The 23,583-nt window shown below is 53.9% G+C and overlaps 3 long non-coding RNA genes across 3 annotated transcripts; all 3 read right to left on the bottom strand.

The window, feature by feature from the left end:
* Nucleotides 1-5,062: 5,062 nt before the first annotated feature.
* LOC116276609 (uncharacterized) lies at nt 5,063-7,336 on the bottom strand. Its single transcript, XR_004186105.2, has 2 exons — nt 7,251-7,336; nt 5,063-5,626 (listed from the first exon to the last, which is right to left on the bottom strand). It is a non-coding gene; the product is annotated as an uncharacterized lncRNA (long non-coding RNA).
* A 2,352-nt stretch (nt 7,337-9,688) lies between these two features.
* LOC140690876 (uncharacterized) lies at nt 9,689-12,720 on the bottom strand. Its single transcript, XR_012066218.1, has 2 exons — nt 11,431-12,720; nt 9,689-10,716 (listed from the first exon to the last, which is right to left on the bottom strand). It is a non-coding gene; the product is annotated as an uncharacterized lncRNA (long non-coding RNA).
* A 1,037-nt stretch (nt 12,721-13,757) lies between these two features.
* LOC140690922 (uncharacterized) lies at nt 13,758-22,838 on the bottom strand. The gene is made up of 3 exons (XR_012066278.1): nt 22,691-22,838; nt 22,410-22,603; nt 13,758-13,888 (listed from the first exon to the last, which is right to left on the bottom strand). It is a non-coding gene; the product is annotated as an uncharacterized lncRNA (long non-coding RNA).
* Between the last annotated feature and the right edge of the window lie 745 nt (nt 22,839-23,583).

The raw sequence follows: 23,583 nt of genomic DNA on the forward strand, positions 1-23,583 counted from the left end.
GAACAAGTCAGTGGCTGGATGAGCCGCAGCACCAGGACATCACTGATCAGACCCTGGTGAAACCTGTTTGGGCTGATGGTTTTCATCCCAGAGCCCAGCGCCAGGCTGCTTGTGTTCCAAGCCTGTGACAACCCACAGTTGCTGTGTGCCCAGCACAGTTGGAATTATTGCACCAACCCTGAGCACAACCCTCATTTTATGGGAGAGGACAAGGAAGCTGGGAGACAGGAGGCCACACAGTGAGGAGGAGGCAAAGCCAGGATCTGAACCCACGCCCCTGACCCCTGTGTTCTTCCTGGACAACCTTGGTGGGGACACCCCTAGGTCCGTAAAGAAAGGCCTCATCTCTAAGTCTTCCCTTCCTGGGATGCAGGAAGGCCGCGGCTGGAGACAGCTGGGACGTGATGCGGCTTCCAGACTGATGAGCAGAGTTATCGGATCTTCACGGCGCTAATAACCGTCCCAGCACATGGAGCAGGCCCAGAAGATGGATGGTGTCTCCGGCCTCCCTACCACACCCAGTCCTGTCTCCGACCTTCCTTGGGGAATGTGACCCTTGAGAGGAGGCCAGCTCTGGCTCCTCCGTCAGATCTGCAGAGGGCATGTTGGGGCCAGGGCACACCGACCTCAGCCAAGCATCCTCCCCATGGTGTAGTGGAGGACACTGAATCCAGGCTAAATTGGAAGGGTTCTCACCTGAGGATGAGAACCAGCTCAGAGTCAGCTTCATTCACAGCAGTCAACCTAGGGCCTCGCATTTAAATAAAACAGCAGCAATGAGAAAAATCTACTGATAGCAAAGACCTTGACCATAAACTCCGACACTTGGTGCCTTGTGTGATCATCGGGCAACCTTGTGCTGTTGGCGCTGTTCCCATTTTACAGATGTGAAAGCTGAGGCTCAGCTCCATAAGTAATTTGCTCGAGGACACAAGATTGCAAGAAGTGGGGACTGCATTTGAACCCACCCCAGCTGAGCCCAGGCCCTTGTGTTTTCATTTTCCATACAAGCTGCTTCTCTCCTAGTGGGTTGATCTCTACTGACCTCTTTGACCTTGAACTCTGTGCTAAAAGTGGAGCTCGGTGTGTACATGGTGGGGTGAATACAGTTGGCCCTCCATATTCACAGGCTACAGATTCAGAATCCATCTACAGATTCAACCCTCCTCAGACCAAAAGTATTTGGGAAAGAAAAAAATTCCAGAAAGTTCCAAAAGGCCAAACTTGAGTTTGCCAAGTGCTGGCAACTATTTACATAGCCTTTACATCGTCTTTACAATGATTTTCACTGCGTGTACATTGTATTAGGTATTATAAGTGACCTCGAGATGATTTAAGTGGACAGTGGGGTATGCACAGGTTATATGCAAACACTACGCTGTTTTATATAAGGCTCTTGAGCACCCGGGGATTTTTGTATCTGCAGGGGTCCTGGAACCAAGGCCCCGAGGGTACTGAGGGCTCACTGTACTTCTAGTTAAAAATAATATGGTTTGTGACCACCCACTGAGCACTCACCCTGAGCCTGGCATTACCAGCGTGATCTGAGTCTGAGAGCCAAGTCTCACTGTCCCCAAATTGCAGGCGAGGGAACCGAGGCTGAGGCTGCTCCTCTCGTGAGGACAGGCTTGGCCCCACTCGGCCTCCCAGAGGAGCGATCTCCCGTTTCTCCCCGCGTTCATTACAGTTTTGCTCCTGGTGTGTGTGGGCAGATCCAGGCTCGGGGCCCCCTGGGGGAGACCAGACCCAGGCGTTCTCCAGGGGGCCTCTCTCTCCACGGCCCGGCTGGGGTTCCGGAAGCCGGCAGGCAGATGTTTGGTGTCCACAGAGCAGGCCCCAGCTGTGGCCCTGGATGCCGAGGGCCTCCTTGGCTGACCCCGTGGGACTGGGAGGGGCACTCTCTGTGACGGGGTTCAGCCCGAGGTCGGGGAGGGGGGAGGCCGGGAAAGCACTTGTGCAGGGGTGTGGGTTTGCAGGAACCTTCTGGATCCTTCTCCCAGGGATGGGGAGATCCCCAAGACCCCCGCGCTTCAGTCTTCCAACACCCACGCGTGTTGGGGTCACTCTGGGGCTGGCTTCCTTGGGCCAAGCAGAAGGTCCCAGCTGGCTGGCTGTGTGACTGGGGAAGGTCACTCACCCTCTCTGGGCCTCAGTCACCTCATCTGTCAGGGAGCTCTGGCCAGCTGGATCATCTGTCTCCCACAGCTCGTCCTGCCCCAGGGGCCTGGACGCACACCCAGGAGGACAGCCGGCCCCTTACTCCGCCTTCCCCAGACGCGCCAGCCTGCGGACCTGAGAAGGGTGCTTCCCCTCCCTGTGCCAGCAAGTCGCACCCGTGAAGTGGGTTTGCTCATAGTGCCTGCCTCGGGGGTTATGCAAAGCTCACAGCAGGACCCTTGGCACATGGTCTACACTGAATAAATGGGAAATGCAGCCTGATGGGGAAGCCCGCCCCCGAGGGTGTTCAACAGGGGTGGCTGGGTGTGAGACCAGGTCCCAGCTGTGCTGGGTTCCAGCCAGGTGGCCTCAGTTTCTCCTCTGTGGAGTGGGGCCACAGTAACTCCTGGCTTCTGTGAGGTTATAGAAACAGGGCAGAACAGCAGGGCGGGGGTCCTAAAACCCCCTCCCTTCCCCTTCCCTCCTCCTCCCCCTCCCTCTTCTCTGCCCCCTTTCTTCTCCCCATCCCCTCTCCCCACTCGAGCCCAGACCCCTGGGGAAAATGGAGAGGGGACGTCAGCAGTGTCCTGCTCCTGCTGGGGGGGGGGAGGGCGCTGCCCAATGCAGGGGGCTTCTGAGGACAGGAGCCTCAGTGACCCCCCCCACCCCTGCAACCCACACGAGCTCCCTGGGTTGTCTTGGTCCAGGTTGGAGGGGAGTGCGAGGGACGGCCCCTGTCCCCTCCCCACTGCCCTTTCTAACAGGCAGAGACCTCTCACCACGGGTGGCTGATTCACCTGTACGGCAGGCAGGGGAGTCACGGAAGTTCCAGGTCCGCCTTAGACCTGTCGCTTCACCTCTCTGGACTTCTGTTTTCCCACCTGAGAAATGGGGGTAGTGAAATTTGCCTTTGGGAGGGCTGTTGTTACGAGTGAATGAGACAAAGTTGATTCTGGGAGGTTCTCAGGGATCCCAGGCCTCTAGCTGGGGCCCAGAGCTTCGATCAGCATAGAGGGGCATCAGAGGTGGCGGCAGTGCTGAGGGTGACCCCGTGGGGGTCCGGGTGCCGGGGGTGACAGCCTTTTCGTCTCTAAAGCCTTCTTCTGCCCAAAGCCTCTAAATGACATGCCTATTGGGGCCGACTTTAAGTTTCCCAAAGTCGAAGCCCCTCTCATTACCCTGCAGACTGAAGAGCGAGGACCACCACGCAGCCCCGGCCCCCGTGGGGGGCGGTCTTGGAGCCGGCTGGCGCTCTTCTCCTGGGGGAGAGGTGGGGGTGGCATGTGTCAGGCCTGCTGCGAGTTGTGGGTGACAGCATCCACTGCCCTGCCCTCCAGATGGGGGCTGGTGTATAGGATTTGAAATCACCCACTCTCAAACGCCAGTGTGCCCAGGAATCCCCCAGAGAGTGGATTACAGTTCTGGTTGTGAGTCAGCAGACCGGGCTCTCGGGTTGGCAGGGCCCAGCGCAAAACGACGGACGGCATGCGATCCTTGTTCTCAAATTGTTTAAAAGAATCTCACGATGTCGAGAGCAGAACATTTAACTCAGCCAGGGCCCCGTGGGCCTGCACAGGTGCCATGCCCACGATTTCCAGCAAGACCCAGGTGAGGCTGCTGATCCTGGTCCCGGGTCACCCTGGGAGGAGCCGGTCTGGGGTTTCAACGACAGCCCCGGAAGTACTCAAAGTACTCAGCTGGCGTCGCTTCTGGTCCTCTGCGGTGCGCTGTGAACTCAGACCCCCAGTGTGGCCTCTCCGGGCCTCAGTCTCCCCAGCTGGAAAGTGAGGGGCTCAGACGGGAGAGCCTCCAAGCTTCCCCTCTGGCACCCTGTTCCCCCATGAAGCCCCCAGATTCCAGGCTAGGATCAAATTACCAAAGTCACCTCATTCACCCTGCCTGGCTGGAAGTGATTTGGAAACAAAGCCCTCGTTCCCTCCCAGCCTACCCATTTCCCGCCTTCCCGAGCCCACCACCATGCCTGCAATTTCCTCGCCAAGCCAATGTCTCAGAATAAATAAATGGCGAAACCCTGGCAAGCAAATAAACAAGCACATCCCCGCCACACCCCAGCCAGTCCCTCCTTGCTCCAGCGGCTCTCAGAACAAGCGTCCTGGTGACAATGTCAAGACATCAGGGGCCCTGCCAGAGGAAGAGAGGGGGCTGGGGGCCTGGGGGTGCTGGAGAGGCCACTTGGAATAAGACAGAGGTCAGACCCCCGAGAAAGGACAGCTGACTTTAATCCCATAATGGAAGTCAGGGAGGATTCTGCCTTCGAAGGCTCCCAGCGGACTTTTGTCGTGGAGGCAGCACGCACTGTACACGGATAAAGTGGCTTTTAGAACTATTAGAAAGTGGGTGTGCTGGGAATGGGGAGGAGGGGGTGCCCAGGATGGGAAAATTAAAATTCCGCTCCTGCCGAAGGTTTCTGGGCTCCAGCTCGCCGCGCAAGCATCGATCTGTTCCAGCACTTGACTTTCAACCATGACAAAACTGTGGGCAAATTAATTGTTCACCAGGATATTAAGCATCAGACTCCATTAATCCTTTCTGAGCGAGATGCTTGCTGAATACTAATCGGGAGGGTTCCGGGCTGCCAGGGGTGTTTTTTCCTGCCCACCGAGGCCCCACCAGGTCCCGCCTTTCTCTGTCTCCCCTGGGTGTGGGTGCCAAGGGGTGAGCCCCCTCTCTTTCCCCCTGAACTACCTTTATTTCCCTTTGTGGCGGAGGTCAGAGCGGGGACAGGTGGGCCCAACCTGAACCGCCCCTCCCTCGCCTGGGCGTCTGCTTCCAGGGAAGCGGGGGGACCGGTAGCAAGATTGTTTTATGCAAATTCCAATATCTGTATGCAGGCACAGCGGTGAGGATGAACACAAGAAATAATTACCAAATTATGCACGTTGAGTTGGTTTTCCTGAATCCCGAGCCCTTTATAAAGAGAAAGCGAAAACACAGACACATGAATGTATAAAATGGACAAACAGCCCGTGGCGCTGGTCACCCGAGGTGAGGTGGGCTGCTGCTCTGACTGAGGGTCTCCCTGTGGACTTGGAAGGGGAGTCCAGGGCAGGAGTCAAGGGGTCCGGGCTCTAGGCTGCCACCCAATGGCAAGGAGCCTTTGAGTAAGTCACTTCCCTTCCTGGGGCCTCAGTTTCCCCATCTGCAGAAGGGGAGTAAGGCAAGGGATCTGCCAGTGCTGTGTCTTGCCATGTGGGTGGAAGTGTGATGGGGGGACACACGGAGATCTAGGTGGGGCTGACCAGCCTTGCACGGCAGGGCTCTGTGGGGACAGGGAGGACCCTGGGGACATCCCCTTGCCCTGCAGTTTCCCTTGGCTTGTTGTCAATGGCAATATCCTTCTTATTCCAATAAAGTTTCATGCTGTCAGCTCATCTCAGGTTTAAAATTGTTGTCCCATTTTAATGACTGCTGCTCAGAGACGGAGAGGCACCAAGTCAAAAATCACGTCCTGTAGGAGACAGAAGGACGAGATGACATGTCTGTACGCCCATCCTGGGACAGTTCTACACCCTTCCCACCCTGAGCTGCCTCTCCTGGTTAGCTGCGGCTGCTGCTACTTGCTTCCCTCCCACGTGGAGAGATCAGTACTGCACCGAGCAGGGTGAAGTTCTTGCCTCCTACTGTCTCAGCTCTTTCTGGGGCATCCTGAACACAGAGGATTCACCTGGGGTCAGACCCCAGTTTAGAGACTCCCAGATCGAATCACGAAAGGAAGCTAGAATCAGCTCCACCTCTGTGGCCACCGTCACCCCCAAACCTCGTGGAGCACTTTGTGTGAAGCACTTTCCGTGCATCATCCCACAGGCCTCTCACAACCACTCCATAAGGAGGTCCTATCATGATCCTGTTTTCTGGAGAAGGAAACTGAGGCTCAGAGAGGCCAAGCCACTTGCTCAAGATCACACAGCAAGTCAGTGACAGTGCTGGGGTTCAAATCTGCATCTGACTGACTTCAGAGCCCACTAACTATACTATAGATGTAGCTTATCTCCAGTGCCTCTTTCCCCCTGCCCTGGGGGGTGGGGAGGCTTTCCTCGCCTCCGAACTCCCAGCGGCTCCACCACACCCCATCTCTCCCACGAAGCCTTCTCTGACTGCAGTGGGCACAAAGAAAAGCCTGCCAACCACTTGCTGACTGCACGGATATTTATGCCTGTGCAAACACCGCACAAGGCTTCTGCATGATTTGGAGCTAAATGCAGTGTGACTTAATTAATGCACACGTAACATGCGAGAATATTACACCTATTAGAACTCACAATTAACACTCCAGGGCCAGTGCTGCCACCATGTCCCATGACAAAGGCTCTGAAATCACCCCTGTGCTGAAATCAAGACCTCAGCAATACGCATCTCCCTACCCACGCTCTGTCCACTTGGCCTCTCGGCTTGGGTTTCCTCTCATCCTTTTTTATTTATTTTGGTTTTATTTGTTATTTTACTTTTTCAGCTTTATTGAGATATCATTGACACATAACATTGTGTAAGTTTAAGGGGTACAACATAATGATTTGATGTATGTATGTACTGCAAAATGATTACCACCATCAATTCAGTTAACGCATCCACCCTCACACAGTTCCAAACTTTTTCTTGCATTCCCTTCCCTTTTTCTTTTTTAACTTTTCTGTATTGACTCTCCCAGCTTAGGCAATTTGGAGTCATTACATATTAAAAATTATTACGTATAAAACTTTACGTTATACGTTATATTACATATTTTAAAATTCTGATTTGGAGGCATTTTGTGCATCAGAGTTTCTAAGCTGCCAGGGGTAATAGGTCATCAAATATTTTTAATTTCTTGCTTTCCCAAACCTGAAGAGACTAATTTTTTTCTTGTTTGATTGTTTATAAGAAAGAAAAAAGTCACCTCTTCCAGGGAGCACCCCCTGATTGTTTCAGCCCTTTTGGACACTTTTCTTCACTGATATCTTCCAACATTTAAGATGTTATAGGCTCCATGAGGGCAGGGACCCCATCTGTCCTCCCTTCACCCCCCCCAACCCCACTATATCCCAGAGGGCCTCAGCTCTCCCAGTTGTGAAATGTGGTCCAGAAAACTTTTCTACCTGTTCTTTGGGGTTGCAGGGAAGAAGGAGCAAGATGTGGGCATTATGCAAATCTGCAGCTGAGTGTGATGCAGTGTCTTCTCTGTATATCCATCTTTCCATCTGTCAAATGGGCATGCCAACACCTTCCTCGAAAGCTTGGCCTGAGTGTCGAAGGATCTGTCATCACACATAAAGAGCTGAGCCTGGTGCCCAGTGCTGGGGTAAATGACCTCATGCCTGCAGTATCGCACAAGTTAAGCATCCTCTACCCCTTCCCAAAGTATTTGTTGAGCATCGACTTTGGGCGAGGGCTATTTTGGAGGTTAAGGTAGAGTCGCTCCCTTGCTTCAGGAGATTTCCAGTCTATTTGGGGTTGATGGACACTAAATCCACAAATAAACAAATACATGGATGATCCTGGCTCACTGTATAGGTTAGAAAGAAATATCTGATGACAAGGTCACAGTGATGAGTACGGTCTCTTTCTTGGGCTGGTCAGGGAGGGCTTCCTGGAGGAGGTGCCCTTTGAGCAAAGGTCCAGAGAAGGGGAAGGAGTTGACAAGTGACAAGGAGGATGAACAGACTCAGGAGGTAGATGCCCTGCCATATCCTGCCCTCCCAACCCCCGTGAGCTGTCCAGATGGCCGCAGGAGCACGTTGGGTCTGAATGTAGGGCAGGAGAGTAGTGTGGGGAGGGACAGCCTCCCCTGGGGGGAAGCAGCCCTCACTTGAAGGCAGAGGAGGGCTGGGGTGCAAACCCCCCACCTTCCTGGCCCATTGGGTGGATGACCTGAGATGCGTGATCTACGCAGTCTCCCAGAGGCCCCAGCACACCTGAGCCCCAGGTGCCCTAAGTTGAAACCTCATTTATGCAGCCTGACTTGGCTGCCATCCCTTCGTGCCTTCCCAGTCTCATTACCCCCGTCCTCTGTGGGTGCTTCTCAGGATCTACTTCCAGATAAACTAGCCCTGGAGTGGTTAGTGCAGGGTCTGTGGCTGAAGCCTCCCATGCAAAGATCCTCAGGGGTCAGGGGGTGGCAAATGGCTCTGGGCCTCCAGCTCGGGGTACCCCTAGAACCCTCCTGAGACCCTCCCCTCCGTGGTCCCCTGGACCTTCCTGCCCAGGCCGGGGGCGGGATTAGGAGGGTCCCCAGAGCGGCAAGTCAGATCCCTCCCCAGACACTGTTTCCAAAAAGGATTAAATAAATACGTCCAGTGGGAGGGGGAGCCCCGGCTTTCACTGCCCGCTGGCGGGAAATTAAATAATGTTCATTTCTGCCGCTGTGAGCCGGAACACGGCTGGCCGAGCCGCAGGGCCCGGCCAGGAGGCAGCCGCGATTGGCAGCTCGTGGCAAGCCCTAAATCAGAGGAGCCGATGAAATTTCTAATAGCGGGAGCACGACTGGCATCGGCGTATAAATAAAGCTCCCCTCTTGAAAGGCAGCTTATTCCAGCCTTGCCGCCAAGGATATTAAGCCCGGAGGACTGGCGGCTGCGGCCAGGCTGGACCCAGGCCAGAAGCCAGCTGGGCTGGGGAGGCATGAGTCCTTCCCCGGCGCAGGTTTCGCTGCCCCCGCAGCATCGCCTGGGCTGAAGCCCCTGGGCGTGCCCAGCCCTGAGCCGGGTGGGTGCACGTTTCCAACGTGAGGGTGTTAATTTGCAGGGCAGGTTTGATCATTCCCATTGCCCAGGTGAGCAAACCAAAGCTCAGAGGAATCAGGTGTCCTGCCCAAAGTCACACAGCTAATAAAGGGTCGGTCCCTTTGTGTGGGTTGGTGGGAGAGAGGGAGGGATTCAAAGCCACAGCTCCTCACAGCTGTAAAATGGGCCCAAACCACCCTGCCCGGGTTCTGAAGCCCTGCCCAGGCTGGCCTCGCCCCACCTCTCTGTTCTGCACTCAGGCTGCTCCCTGCAGGGTTAAGCCAGCCCCATCCCTGCTCCCAGGGAGCCACAGTCCCGTGGGGTTGGGGCAGACCTGTCTACTGATAACCTTCGTGGTCTCTTCAGATTGGCTCCAGTCTACTGAGTGATTGAGTCCATGGAGTCTGGAACCAGACTGCCAGGGACTGAATCCTGTCCCCACCACACTGGCTCTGTGGTCTTGGGCAAGCTACCTAAACTCTCTGGGCTTCCTTATTTGTAGAATGGGGATAATGGTTGATGTGAGAATTGAATAAGATGATTCATGTGGAAGGCTTGGCACAGGTCTGGCGTGAGTGCCTCATAAACATGTACTTTCATTTCTCACCATTTATCCACCCCCTGTCCATCCATCCACCCACTCATCCACCCCTCCGTTCATCCACCCACCTATCTATGCATCCATCTACCCATCTATCCACTATCCATCTGTCCAACCACCCATCCATCCATCTTTTATCAATCTACCCATCCATCCACCTTTTCATCCATCTACCCATCCATTTGCTGCTGTAGCCAAAGTGCCCAGCACATAATTGACGCTGTATACAATTTAATTTCCTATAGTTAGACATGTCACTGTGTCGCCAGGTACTGCGGGCACTGGCAGGTACAGGAGAAGCATGGCAAGTGGAGGTCCCTGCCCTCACGGACACTCTGGTCTAGAAGGGCTCAGGAAGATATTGAACAAGTCTTCACAGAAATAATCGTTGTCAAAGAGGGGGTGTTCAGGGCTATGTGCGTACAACCGGAGGCCCCTGGTCCACTGCGGTTCAGAGAGGACTTCCCGTAGAAGGAGTCACCTTTCCTAGGGCCTGAGTGTGAGAGGAAGGGCCTTCCAGGCAGGGGCCCAAGCCAGGCTGATCCTGGGTTTGCTGCATTCCAGCCGCTGCGTTCCTCCCAGGACGAAGGGCTCACGCCAGCTGGGGGATGTTCAGTCCACCGGCCGAGTAGGGTGCATGTCTCAGCTCAGCAAATTCTCCCAAGAGCCCCAGGAAGGAGGAACATGGGTCTGCTTAACAGAGGAGGGAGCTGGGACTCCATGGGTTCAACACAGCTGTCAGAGAAGGAGCTGGGTTCAGACCAGGAGCACATGCTGGAATCTGGGCTCAGCCTGCCCTGCCTGGGCCATCCTGCCTGGGGAGGAGGTGGGCCGATGGCAGCGGGTGGACGGTGGCAGTGGCACCAAAGAGGGGGCAGGAGCGAGCAGAGCTTCCCCCTCTGTCCTTCTTGGGCAGAGAGTGTCCGCTCAGGCCTGGCCACTGCCGGGACAGATGCTCTGGTCCCTCTCCCCTTCTTTGTCCTTCCCCTATTGTCTCTGGATTCTGGTTCCATTTCACAATCTGACTTCACACGGCTCGGCCCTTTTGTGCAAACTGCAAAGCCCTTTTCTTTGTGATTATAATTTTTTTTTTTTTTTGAATCCAAAATCTCTTGACAGGAAAATCGGTGCTTGAGGTTGGAGAAGTCGGTTTCCTTCTCCATGCGAAAGCCATTACGGGGCTGTCCAGGACGGAGCCCACGCATGTGTGCGCACAGACGGTCCAACTCCCTTCCCTGCACCCTGGAAAAGTGTGTCCAGCTGTCAGCCTGGAGCCGGCCCGGCCGGAGGTAATGCAAACCAGGCCGCTGGGAAGCACATTCTTTAATCAGGACTCAGGTCCCCCCGGCCCTAGTCCTGCTCCTATCAGGTGCCTGCTCCTTCCTTCGGGGTGGGGGCTCCTTCATGGCTGCAGATACAGCCCAGGCGGGGGCCTGGGGGGTCCTGGGGGCGGGAGGGATGTGGGGGGAGCTTCTTGGCTGGTCCAGGCCCCTCCCAGTTGGCGCGGCCGTGGAGCTAGGGCTGGGGGGTTGGCAGAGCCGTGCTGATGCAGGTGAGGGTGAGGGGCAGAGGGCATCCTCTGAAGGTGAGTGGGGGAGGGGTGCAGGGGAGAAGAGAGGGGGTCTCGGAAGGAAAAGGGAGGACAGGGAGAGAAGGGAGGCTGAGGCAGGGACAGTGGCATGGGAAGGGAAGTGGAGAATGGAGAAAGGAAGGCGGGGGTGGGGGTGCCAAGGAGAGAGAGAGAAATGGAGGAGACAGGGAGAGATCCAGGAGGAGAAGTCAAGGATTAAATGAGGACGTGAAGACACACGGAGAGACATAAACAGAGAGAGAAGAGCAAGTAAGGGCGAGAGGCAGGAAAAGCAAAAAACGATCCCGTGCTGGATTTCCAGCAGTCTACGGGGAGGCGACTGGAATCCCTGGGCCCGGCCCCAGCCAGGCGTGGGTTTGACTCACTTCCAGGATGGGTGACCTTGGCGAGTTTCTTCCTCGGCCCAGACCTCAGTCTCCAGATCTGTAAAATGAGCCGCCGGGGCTGCGGTCCCCGAGGCTTCTCCAGGGAACGCCCAGGAGGGTGGAAACCGGGTGGGAAGAAGGGGGCGGCTGGGACCGTGCCGTAGGCATGGCCTCGTTCTCAGCCCACGAGCTGCAGGGATTTCTCGGCCCCAGAGAAACGTGTTGCAAGGCCTTTTGCGAGAAGTTTGATTTCTGTGTTTACTTTGGTCCAGATCCTGACGCCCAGCAGCTAGAGACTAGCTGCTTACAAGGCCAACAAGATTGCGTGTGTGTGCGTGTGTACATGTGTGTGTCAGTACATTCACACTCACCAGAAGGCACCTCCCTTCCCAGGCAGGACCCCACAGCACCCAGAGTCCCCCAGTGTCCCCGGGGGGCTGGGTTCTGGCCCCACTCGGGAGTCCCTCTCAGGCCCGCAAGGCTATTGCTGATGCTGACGGATGCCCAGGGTCGGCTGTGGCCCAGGCAGGCCTCCGTCATCTCCCACGGGGACCAGCAAAGAGAGAATCCAAGTCCAGGGTGGTCCTGAGGCCGAGGAGGGCAGTGAGATGATGGAAAGGGGACCCTGAGGTTGGTTGGGGCCCAAGTCACTGTCCCAGCTCTGAGCACCTTGTCCTCATCCGTGAAATGGGCTCCCAGGTCTCTCTCATGAGATGCTGTCCAGACAAGTGCAGTAAGACCAGCCTCTCTGACCCCCCATCACTGCCCGGCCCTCCTAGTGCTGTGCCTCCACCTCTGGCTGTGAGCCGGGACTGCATAGGGACCACGCCTGTCTGGCTAACCTAGTGACCCAGTGCCCATGCCTTCCAGCTGCTGTCCCCTTCCTCCCGGTCCCGCCCTGTCCAACGATCTTCCTGTCTGCCTTGACCTGGAGCCCTCAGGCCAGGGGTTTTATCCCAGCCCCTTCCCCGTCTCTCTGCGAGACCACGGAGGCAACACTTGGGCCCTCAGTTTCTCCATCTGTGAAATGGGTCTGCGTGTGCCTGTGTTGCCCACCTCTCCGGCTTGTAGGGAGGGCAAGGGAAAGGGGCGCTCTGTCTGAGGTCAGCAGGCCAGGGGGCTTGTTCTTGCCACTTGCAGGAGCACTGGATCAGGAGTCTGAGGGTTGGGGTCTGCGCTCAGATTGGCGATACAGGCGTCAGTTTTCCCATCTGTGACTAGCCCGTCTTGTGGTCTCTCCCTGCATCCAGTTCCCAGTGGTCCCTGGGCTCCTGGCTCTGGCCCCACGGCCCCGGCTGTCATTGTGTTCTCATCTCCCCACTCTGTCTGGTCTCTGCCTCTTGCCCGCCCTCCATTCATCCCTTGTCAGAGGTCACGGTGGGGGAGGGGCCTTCCCTTCCCGCCTGGTGGAGCTTTATCTGTAATCTAATGCTGGCCCCAGGGACAAGGGTCAGGGGCACTCTGGATGAAACAGGAGGCAAGCAAGGATGAGTCCTGCAAGAGGGAGCTGGGGGGAGGGGAGGTGGTGGTGGGAGGATCTGGGTCCACTCCCTCTCTGCTCTGTGAAGGCCCCTTGGGGGAGCAACTCCAGGCCCCTCTGCATCAAAGCGGGGGAGCCTTGAGCAAATCATTTATCCTCTTGAAACTTCAGTTTTCTCCTCTCACAGGAGGCAAGGATCCAATGAGCCCTAGTACTCCTTAAACAGCCAGTCTATGGGTTCTCGGCTCTAACGCTCCACCGGCCGCTCTGGTGACTGCTGAGAACACTGAGGCTCAGAGAGCTGAGGTCCAGGGCAGGGGGAGGGAGGGCGACCTGGGATTTAAAGCCAGTTTTGTGTGTCTCCAGGGCCACAAATGTACTTTCCACAGCAGACAGGTGGAAGTCAAATGTTAAAGTCCCTTCCCGCAGGTCCGGGAGGAGAGTGAGTTATCTGCCACTCACAGATAAGGGCTCTCCTCTGGGTGGCCGGACCTCCTCCTTGCGGCAGTTTGCAACTTTCCAGAGAAGGTGGCACTTGCAATATTATTTATGAGGGAGTTTTATAGAAATTACCAACATGAAAGAGGCAAGGAAGGGCATCTTTGGCAGCGGGAACAGCACACGCAAAGGCACAGATTTGTGAATCAGGACGGTGTTTGCAGAGAAGCGGGTGGCAGTTCTGTGTGCAGGAGTAAAGGATGCTTGAGGGAGTGAAGTAGGAGTACGCATCTGGGGAGGTGAGCCAGGCCAGGGTGCATTTCTGGCTCTTGATGGATAGTTTTAAGCAGATTCTCTTTTAGAAAATTCTTCCTGGGGGCGGGGCTGGATGGGTACACAATTGGCAGGGACAAGTCTGGATGGGGGAGAGTAGTTCATAGATTTGTGTTTGGACGATTAAACCAAGCATGAGAGCCAGATGTTCAGGTGAGATGAGTCCACGTCCAGAGACGTTTAAGGGTGGAGTTTGCGGCACAGCACCTGTAAGGGAGAAGGGTAATAGAGCAGGAAGAGTTGAGGGTGATGTCCAGATCTCTGTCTTGGGCAGCTGGGTGGAGGGTGGGGGCATTCCATGAAATGGGGGGAGGGTCAGTAGGCAGTTTGACGGCAAAGAAAATGAGCTTAGCTGGGCACGTGTCATGCCTTAGGAGTTTGCAAGTGTATCAGTTATCTATGACCACAATAATGATGCATAACAAACAGCCACTAGCTCAGCAGAATTCAGCGATCAACATTTATTCAGCTTGTGTGCTTCGAACTGGGCTGGGCTGATCTTATCTGGGATGGCTCAAAGTTCTAGTTGGGGCTGGCTGCCAGCTGGTCTAGGTTGGCCTCACCTGGCATGACTGGGAAACTTGGCCCAGCTCCGCATATCCCAACCTCCCACAGGCTAGCCCCAGCGTGTCCTCATGACCTTGGCAGAGATACAAAAAGCCCAATCACGCAAGCGCTTTCCAAGCCCCTGCTGGCGTCACGTTTGCTAGCATCCCATCAGCCAAAGCAAGAGGCTGAGCCCAGAATCAGAGGGGGATGGGGCTCTGGAAGTAATTTGGTCACATGGATATAGAGAGAGGGAAAGATGGTAGCCAAGAGGGGGTGTCAAATCAGCCACGTGGAGAAACCAGAGGGCGGTCATGCATCCAGGACTGGAGACGTGAGGCTGTTGACCATGGACAGTCCCTGAAGCCATGGGAGGGGAAGGGTTGCCCAAGCCAGTGGTGTGGCTGGGACAGAGCTGGACACCTGGGTGAGCCTCTCCTTTTGTGCCACCCCACAACGTTCCCAACATCCTCTGTGTCTCATGGGAGTGAAAACCTCAAGAGCTCAGATGGCCACGGAGGCGTTATGTGGCCCACAACAGTAGGTGCTCAACAAGAAAAAACAGCAGAAGGAACACAGCTGGGCAGGCCGAGGGATTAACCTCTTGTGTGCCAGCAGCTAAATGCCAATGTGGAATGACGGTGGGAAGCCCGTCAGACCCAGAGGTGTCCCCACCCTACCGAGGAAGCGCCCACCCCAGGTCTTGCTGTGAGCAAAGATGGTGGCCCATTTTCAGACCAGAACGGCATCTGACCTGAATGAGTTCACTGGTTGTCTCCAAGATTCTAGACCCTTCTGCGCTACCTCATCCCTGCCTCCTGACAGTCCCAGGGCGATGCAGCCATCGTGCTCCCCGACCCCTTCCCCTTTGCAGCTGGAGAGACTGGAGGTGCAGCCAAGCTCACAGGGGCTGCTCAACGGCAGGCCTTGGAGTCTCAACCTCAGCTCTGCCCGCCGCAGCCCCCGCCCCACTCTGGGGGGTTCCCTCCTTCATGCTGCGGCCCGGGGTCCGGGCTTTGGCGGGGGAGCGTTTAGTCAGGCGGCCTGCCTGGCTGACGACCCCCCACCGAGCCACCCAGCCCTCCCCCTCACCAAGACTGAGTCCCTCGGAGGAATTTTTTTTTTTTTTCTAAAGCAAGAAACAGCAGGAAAATCTCTCTCCCGCTGCTTCTTGTATTTCCTTTATAGTTTCCTTTGTTCTATATTTAATTTTTTGTTTTAAACCCGGTTGAAGAGAGATGGGCGAATCACCGATGGTTATTGATTTATTATTTATGGCGAATCATACATCGCTTTAATCGCGTCTTCTGTGCCTTTCCTATTCTACATACTTGAAGGACAACCCAAGGAAATGGTCCGAGGCGTCAGAGGCGCCTGCTTATTTCTACACTGCAACCTGTTGGAAGAAAACTAGACACGTTTTGGGGAGTGTGCTGGCTCCTAGCTTTGCTCACAAGGGCAGAGGTGCGACCCTGGGCTGGCTGAGTCAGGGGTGACCTCTCCTTGGTGACGTGGTGGCCCTCAGGCGATGCTGAGGGATGTCCCGATGCTTCTGGCTAGTCCCGTGGCTAAACGGCCTCAACATTTGTCTTTGCTGGTTACCCTGGCCTCTTTCCTTCCAGTTTGTGTGGACACCCAGCTCCCTGCCACACCTCTGGTGACACCTATGCAAAACTGCAGGCAGCTGTCAGAATGCTAATACCAATAATAATGACCAGCAATCCACCTGGTCTGTTGGGAGTCTTTGGTTATAGAAAGTAGAAAATCCAGCTCAAAGTGGCTTAAACCAAAAAAGGAAATTCTTTGGTTTCCAGAGCTGAAAAGCATCGTGTAGATAGGCTTCAGGTCAAGTTTGATCCAGAGGCTCCCTTCATGGTGATGGGACGCCACCTCAGCAGGCCTCATATCCTCATTCTGCACCCAAGAGGCAGGGGGTGACCTCTGGTAACCCTCACTTAAGAGAGGAAAGTCTTGTCCCAAGTCTCAGCACAATCTCCTTTCATGGCGTGACTTTCTCTGCACTGATCTCTGCATTTGGGAGAATGGAAAAAGTTGGTAGATTTAATCCAACCAGGCTCCATCCTTGGAGTAAAGGGTGGAGCCAACCCCACCTAAACAGGGCTGAGGTCAAAGTGGGAGGGAGGGGTCTCCCCAGAGGAAAACTCTGAGTGCTGTTGGTGGGACAAGGAGGCACACACAGGGACAGCTGTCGGCAAAGACCCTGCAGCCGCCAGGGCAGCTCCTGATGGTTGGCTACTCTGTGCTGGAGGGCGGAGGGCCCGGTCTTACCCTGTCCTGCTCCCTTCTCCCTGCCCTTGATGGCTCCCTACTCCTCCCACCGCCATCTCCCCACCATCTCCCTCCAAACGCCCCCGGCTGGTCCCTCTGCCTCCTCTCACCTGATGCCTTTCATTTTCTCACCTCCACACAGTTTCCGCTGCCCTTGCTCTTAGCTTTCCCATGACCTCCACCTCTCCGAAGGCGTTTCACTCCTCAGAGTCCTGCTCAGATGCCACTTCCTCTGTGCGATGCACGTGGAGAGATGCTCGCTCTGGGACTCTCCAAACACAACCCTCATCCCAGGACGTGGTCCTCACAACAGTGGGTGTTTGTCTGTCTGGTTCACTGTGGTGCCCCGTGTCTGGGATCCTGCCTGGCACAGGGGATTTACCCAAGAGATAGTGGATGAATCCGTGAGCAAATCCCTTTCTCCCCCACTGCACCATCAGCTTCAGGAGGGCAGACACTACTGGGAAAAAGGCACAGCAGAGATGTTCAAATCAACGGACTGGGTTTGAATCCTGGCCTCCCTCATCTCTTAGCTATGGGACCCTGAGCAAAATACCCTCTCTGAACCATTCTTTCTAGATATGCAAAATGGCAATAATTAGACTTCTCTGGACAACCGCATAAGACCTGGTCCACCCTGGCACAGCCCTGGTGAGACTGAAGGAAAGGAGCCAAGGGCCAAGGGCACCTTACCTGGAACAAAGGAAGAAGTTTCTGATGCAGGGTGTGCATCTTTTAGAACCAACAGGGCCATGGACACCCCCTTGCCAGGATTGGTTTGCACATGTACTGAAGAAAACAGTGTTGAAATATGGTGATTACAGGCAGCCAATCAATTAGCCCGTGTTCAGGAATCTGATCATAGCAGTCAATCGGTGATTGCCAATCTGCATATTTAGTCAGTATCATTAATTATGCATCATGCGGCATTAACCCCCATCACATGCATGTGTGCGTGCTGTGGAACAAGGCTTCGGGTCCTGTCTAGGGGAGGATGCTTGAGGAAGCTGCTGGCATGGTGTGTGTTTTGGGGTGGGGGGCACCTCTCACGTGGTGGCAGCCAGTTGGCATGGAGACAGATTGAGTGCTGTCTGCACTGGCCACAGAAACTGGGCAGAGTCTGGCTTTTTATTTAAATCTGGGATTGCAAACTGGTGGATGGCAGGACTGATCCAGCCCGCTGATGAGTTTTACTTGACTTGGACAATAGTGGGAAAAAAAGGATATAATGCCTTTAGTGTGGGCCTGCCAGTTTGCCATAGTCCCCACTCCTCCTTATTGCCTCATATGCCACCTGCTTTACTCCCTAAGTTTCCTGCCTGGCCCCTGTGGGCATTTGAATTGGAAACGAAGAGATCAGGGGTTCCTCATTTTAAAAATGATTGTCCCCCTACGGAATCGTTTTAGACATTCCCTTCTACTTGTCCCTTCTCCCCATAGTGACATTTTAATACCACAGATACATTGGATATCTGTTTATGTTCTGTATGTATATCTGTAGGATTTTTCGTCCCCCAAGGAACAAAATTCATCCTTGTTGAGAATGCATCCTCTAAGTTACAAGGTTTCTGCCTGTCTCTCTGGTGGTTCCCATGGTGGGGTAGGGAGGGGGTTGGCAATGAGGTGCTTTGATCTGTATAATGATTTAATCTGTATAGATGACCCTCCATATTGGCTGCAAGGCTCTCCTTACTGCTCCTACACTAGCTCCAGGAGGTCCAGATTCCACTCACGTGGCCATATTGTCCTCCACCCCAAGAGCACTAAATACTCAAGACTTGGGTCAAACATCCCCTCCTCCAGAGTCTGGCGAGTTAAAACAATTGTACATGAGTATTTTCGTGTCAGAGAGGGAAGCCTCTTGGGGAGTTGCAATTTCTCAACTTGTATTTTGCAGATGAGTAAATGAAAAGGGACTTGCCCCAGCTTGCACAGCAAATCAGGAAGAGGTAATCACTATGACTAGATTTTAAGGCCAATACTTTCCATCCACCCCATTTGCTCCCTAAGGCAGGTTTGTCCACCCTTGCATCATCTGGGCCTGGCACAGAGGCAGTGCTTGTGGAGGTTCACAATGCACAGCAACACATTCAGACATTAAAGGCTCTGACAAGTCCTGCAGGAAAACAAACAATTTTAGTTTTGTAGCTTTTACAAAATTAATAAATTTAATAATGTAGCTTTCCTTGTGTTTGATCACAGACTGGAAAACTTCTAGGTGCCATGTACTAGATTAAACTATTTATAATTTTAAAATAGCCCCAAACTGAAAACGACCCAAAGCCATCAATAGTGAAACAGATAAAGAAATTCTGCTATGGTCACACAATGGAATATCCCACAGCAGAGGAAGATGAATGAACTATAGCTCCTCGCCACAACATGGGTGAATTTCACCGTACAATGTTGAGGGGAAGAAGTTAGACACAAAATAATAATGATGGAGTAATTATTAGGAGTAATAATGATTACTCCTATGATTCCATTTATACAAAATCCAGAAATTGGCAAAATGAAACCATGTTGTTTTCAGGTCTAAAGAAAACCCAGGAAAATGATGATCATCAAATTCAGGAGGGTAATGAAATCTCCTGGGGTGGGGGGGGGCGGGAGGGGAGAGAGAGGCGTGGAGGAGGCACCGGCAGGTGCTTCTGAGATTTTGTTTCTTGTCTGGGGCTTACCTAGGTGTTTGCTTGATAATCATTAAATTGTGCAGAACTAGATTTTCTGCGCTTTGCTGTATGTGAGTTTTGTTTTGCGATCGAGAGACTGAAACAGCTTGTGCTGGCTTTGGCTCTAGGGGCAGGAATGGAGGCTGGGAGGCCACAGAAGTTGCTGCTACAGCCACCCAGCCATAAGACGATGGTGGCCTGGACTGTGGGAGGGACAACTGGGACAGAGAGGAGCAGCGGGATCCCAAAGGGACTTAGCAGATAATTTGGTGACCCCCCAGTGTGCTCACTGATGCATTTGGCTCCAGCTTTTAACCACACCCCCCAGGACCTCATCACCATAGTCCTTGGTCATGAGCACCAGGAGGCCAGATGGGCCTCATCAGAGAGAGGATGTGGAGAGCCTTGGAGAACCCCATGGACAGGCAGCCAGGAAAAGAGACAGGGGATCTGAGTGTGAAAAGAGAGTGGGGAAGAGGCCATTCCTCAAAGCTGTCAGCAGGGGGGCCCCAGACACCCCGCATTCCATTAGCCGCTTCTCAAGATCGTTTCATTGGCCAATGTGCCCAGGTGGGGTGGCAGGCCGGCCAGGGTGACCTCTGCAGATGTGACCAGAGAGACAGGACATCATCCGTGGAGAGACCAAACCCCGGCCCCCAGGCCCCTGCCCAGTCTGCACCTTCTAGCGCCTTCTCTCCCGCCTCCTGGGGACAGCCACCGTGTTTTCCGTCTGGCCGGCCATGCCTGGCTGTGCTCGGGAACACAGGCCCCTTCAGAGGTGCCCCCCAAGCCGGCCGAGCTGTCCGAGCCCTGACAAAGTCTTGAGGGAAGCGGGCGTCGCAGCCCCAGCTGTGTAAATGTTTTTGGTTTTCCTGCTGAGGCTGGGGGTTGAGCCGGTGCCAAGACAAGCCTCGCTTGAGTTTTCTTTGGCAAGGCGGCCCAGCTCAGGAATGTCAGGAGAACTTTCCAAATGGGATGGTTTGTCAGTGGGACCTCAGGCTGAAAGCTGAGCCCTGGGTACACTCTGCCGTCATCTCATTACTGTGTCCCCAATTAGAGTCAAGAGCTGGGCCCTGGCCTGGTCAGATGGGAGCGATTTTCTCCACTCACCCTCCTCTTCCCGGGAGGGGCCAAGGCCATTCTGGAGGCTCTCGGGGCTCATCAAGTGAGCGTGGTTGGAGGGTGGCTCTCACCATCCAGAGGGTGGTGGAGTTTCTGGTGGGAGGAGGCGAGGGTGTGAGGGCCATCCGGGCCCAGGATGTGAAGTTGGGAGAAGAGCCCATGGAGTCTCTGCGAGGTAGATTTTTTCTCTCCTTGTTGAACTCCACTTGGTTAACTGTGACTTGGACCTTCCTCAGTACACCTCACAGAAGAGAAAAATCTAGCACAGGGCTTCCAAAGGCAAACTCCTCCCCGGAGGCAGGCGGATTACCTAAATGAGTGAAGCTGGCCAGGAGTGAGGCAATACGGAGGGGTGGGGACTGGGGCAGACTGGGGAGCTCACGCCTCATCTCCAAGGGAGGAGACTTCTCAGCTCACAGCTGACCTTGGCTCTGGGTGAATGTGATTCTGATGTGGCCCAAACTTCTGAAGTTCCAAGAGAGACCAAAAAAAAAAAAATCTGTGTTTTATGTGAAATCCCTCCATCTTGAAATGTTGGCAACTAATTCAATTAGGGAAAAAAATTATTTTTGACAAAGCGCCACGTTCACAAAACAAAACACACCTGGGAGCCGGATGAGGCCACCAGACCACACATGTGTGTGACGCTGGGCTCTAACTTCCTGACCCGTGACTGCGAGCTGAGGGGACAGGGGGGCGACAGTGACATCAGTCACAACAGCAATGACATAGCTCCGTCTGTGCCCTGGGCTGACCCAGGCATGGTGCTGTGCCCTCTGCCCAGGCTGAGCTTCAGTTCTCACGTCAGTCTGTTGGGCAAATATCATCACGCCCACTTTACAGATGGGAAGACTAACATCTCCAGGAAGGGCTGCAATGGGGTCAGGGTCACGCGATTCATAAGTGGCAGAGCAAGGACTTGATCCCGGGTCTGTCTGTCCCAGCCCTGGGCTGAAGTCATGAGATTGGCTTTTTAGCTCCGATGCTCACCACTATTATCAACGTACATCTACCCCCGTGAGCAGACCGTGGAGGGGGTGAGGGGTGTGGCGGACGCTGTAGAAGTATGAGGAATACGTAGCCTCTTTTATTTTTTAATTGAAGTTTAGTTGATTTACAATACTGTGTTTGTTTCATGGTGCGGCAAAGTGATTCAGTTACACACATATATATTCTTTTTCAGATTCTTGTCCATTATAGGTTATTACAAGATACTGAATATAGTTCCCTGTGCTATATAGTAGGTCTTTGTTATTTATTTTGTATATAGTAGTGTGTATCTGTTAATCCCATACTCCTAATTTATTCCTCCCACCACCTTTCCCCTTTGGTAGCCATAGTTTGTTTTCTATATCTGGGAGCCTGCTTCTGTTTTGTAAATAAGTTCATTTGTATTATTTTTTTTTATTCCACATATAACTGACATCGTATGGTATTTTTCTTTCTTTGTCTGACTTCACTTAGTATGATAATCTCTAGGTCCATCCATGTTACTGCAAATGGCATTATTTCATTGTTTGTTATTAGTCTCTTGAAAATGCCCAGCCTTGTGGGTCTCAGCTAGATGCTACCATTGACTCCATGACTCTAGAATTGACTTTCTCAACTCTAATCTGTGAAATGGGTACAGTATGGACCCAGTCAGAGTCACTAGGCACAGAAGTTCAGACCGAGGTGGTAAAGCCCTAGGTGGTGAATGCTAGGAGGAGGCCTTGACCATCTTGGTCCCCCCAGGGGCAACAGTGATGCTCGTGAAGGTGCCTAGCCAATTTGGGAGAAGACAGCCAGTCCTGTAGTATTGAGGCAAAGTCAGGGTGCAAGGATGACACCAGCTGAGGCTCTGAGTCCTACTCTGTGGGGTGAGGGGAGTCTGGACAAAGGTCCTTAGGGCAACCTGACATTTACAATTTGCAAAGCACTTTACAGTTTGCAAAGCCAGACTGTAAATCCAGCTCTCCCTGCTCTCAAGCATTCACTGGCTCCCCATTGCCTCTTAATGCCCCCAGCGAGCCCTAGTTAAAAGTTCCAGTGAGTGAGTGCGCAGTGAGCGAGTAAACACCACACACGCACAGGCGGCCTCAGGCTGCCGGGGTCCTTACCCGTCCGCCTGGTCATGGCTTCAGCCCCATGTGCAAGGTAGTTTGGATGCGGTTGGGTGGACAGAGTCCAGAACTTGGCATTCTGGTAGAATCCCAGGGGGATCCAGGCGTTGGGGATGTCCAGTAGAGAGGCCAAGCCGACCCAAGTGCTGGCTTCTTGGTTTTATTTTGGTCCCATTTCATGATGAGAATTCCTGCTGGGAGAGTACCTTTGTCAGCTGGAGCTGCTGAAACCAAAATACCATAGACTGGTGGCTTATAAACGGACATTTATTTCTCACCGTTCTGGAGCTGGGAAGTCCAAGATCAGGATGCCAGCATGGTCACGTTCTGGGGAGAGCCTTCTTCCGGGCTGCATCTACCAGCTTTTTGCTGTGTCCTCAAGTGGCAGAGACCGAGAGAGGATGCCACAAGTTCTCTAGCGACTCTTATAAAGTCAGTAATCCCATCAGGAGGACTCCACCCTCATGACTTCATCTCATCCTAATTACCTTCCAAAGGCCCCACCTCCTAAGGCCATCCCATGGTGGGTAGGGTTTCAACATATGAATTTTCAGGGGGTCACAAACATTCAGTCCATGGCAGACAGTGAGCTCCCCTCAGGCCAGGGCTGAATACCAATCTCGACAAAGACAAATACAAAAATTTACATTTCTTGAGCGTTTATTGTATGATATGGGCACAGTGGAACTGCATTGGATCCCTCCACCTGCCCTATTAAGTATGCCCATTCTGCAGAAGAGGAAACTGAGGCTCGGCATGAAGTCACATAGTGGACAAGTGGTGAAGCCAGAACTTGAACCCAAGCCTGTTTGCATCCAATTGCTGCTTTTAGGAACACACCCTGTTTACCCACAATCCAGGACAACGAAGATGTTACTGCCACACCCATCTCTCAGGGGCAGTGGGAGAGGAGGCCTGTCCACAGGCCCACAATGCTGTGGAGTGGACCACTCCCAGCCCCACCCTCCCACTGCCCCAGCCCCCTACCATGGCAGGTTCAACCAGTGGTTCCCACCCACCCATTGGATGAGGTTAAAGGCTGATCAGACATGAACTTCCCACCCAGGAGTGTCGCTAAGGGCTCCCTGAAGCCCCCAGGCCCAGGGTGTACAGGGTAGGCATGCAGCCTCTCCCTGGGGGCTGTTCCAGAGCCCAGAGCCCAGCAGCCGCC

This window comes from Vicugna pacos, chromosome 32 (assembly GCF_048564905.1).
Source record: "Vicugna pacos chromosome 32, VicPac4, whole genome shotgun sequence".
NCBI lineage: Eukaryota > Metazoa > Chordata > Mammalia > Artiodactyla > Camelidae > Vicugna > Vicugna pacos.